A 1,502-nucleotide genomic window follows, 5' to 3' on the forward strand; every position below is an offset into this window, starting at 1 on the left:
GGGAGAGGGTGTGAGACCCAAAATTGTCCCACAAGGGAGGGTGTGAGCCCACTTTCTATCCTATTCCTTCTACTTAAGATTCAATATTCTGCGACTCTGATCGACTCCACCATCTATCCACGCAAGCCTATTCTGTCAAGAGAAGATCTGTCTCCTCCAGAATTTTTATCTGTCGTGCTGAGAGAAGGAGTGATTTCTTATTCTACAGATCATATGCTGTCAAGGACCTTCGTTCCTTAACAGTTGATCTTTGATTTTTTTTTAATCCAATGTTGGTAAAGACCTAGTTCTTTATCGATAGATCGTTTGGTTAAAAGATTAAGAGCCCTAATCAGAGTAGTTTCTTAACTACCATAATCCAGATTCTTATCATCTTCTTGGATTTTCTCACGGGTTTAATGTTTTATTTTCTCTCGTTCCATTCTTATTTCTTTTTTTACATTTACTCGTGAGCATGTTTAATTTCTGCTATCTGTTTATGAAATTTTCTATTGCTAATTGTTTACTGATCTGTCGAATGACATTCGTCTGTATCATTTAGATTGATCTCGCTTTAGTCTCGTATCAATCAATCATGCCTCCTGAGCAGAGTATAGGCAACTATACTGTCTGTCCTGGGAATAATGAGCCCCTGGTCGGACGTGATTTATTATTGATGAACAGAAGAGACTTGATTATTAAGATTGATTTTCTTTTTAGGATTGTCCCGCATCAGCCAATCTATCCTTTCAAATAAAAATTTGATTTGAAAATCAGTAAAATGATTTAGATCTACAATCCTTCCACCTCCAACTTTTCTTCAAGAAAAATCAGATCTAAAATTTTCGTTACACTTATTATTCCAAAATAAATCTTCTTCATACCTACATGAAGGTTGTTTCTCTTTTCTATCCGAGCTCTCTTTTCTTTCGACATACTACAATCTTTTTTTAAAGGTATTAGGTGGATTTTAAGGTGAGGATAAGGGATTACGGGTTGAAATATCAAAGATTCTCGGATAGATCAATTGGGAGCAGGGTGGGCTCATCTAGATTTTAAAGAAAATTGAAATTATGGGTTGAATTCACGATTTCAATGAAATCATAGGATTCAACTCATAATTTTCTTCAATTCAAAATAAAATCATAGATTGAACCTACGATTTCAACTGTCAATTCAGTCGATCAAAATTATACGTTCAATCTATCATTTTATCCTCGCTGACTTGAAATCTTGGGTGAACCCCCACGATTTCTCACATGGCATGTAATGGACGGTAAATTAGAAAATAAATCCTCATTTACTATAATTTAAAAAATAATTATTAAAAAACCTTCTGCATTCTGATGATTAATATTTTTCAGCCATATGGTTAGGGCTGGAAATAGGCTCGGGCCGGCCCGACTTCAGGCCGGGCTTCGAGCTAGGCCTGAAATAGTTCAGGGTGGATTTTGGCTTAATTATAGAGCCCATTTATCTTTCAGACTGGATCCGATCCGAAGTTCAACCCATCAATTTTGGCT

This window comes from Elaeis guineensis, chromosome 2, assembly GCF_000442705.2.
Source record: "Elaeis guineensis isolate ETL-2024a chromosome 2, EG11, whole genome shotgun sequence".
Classification (NCBI taxonomy): Eukaryota; Viridiplantae; Streptophyta; class Magnoliopsida; order Arecales; family Arecaceae; genus Elaeis; species Elaeis guineensis.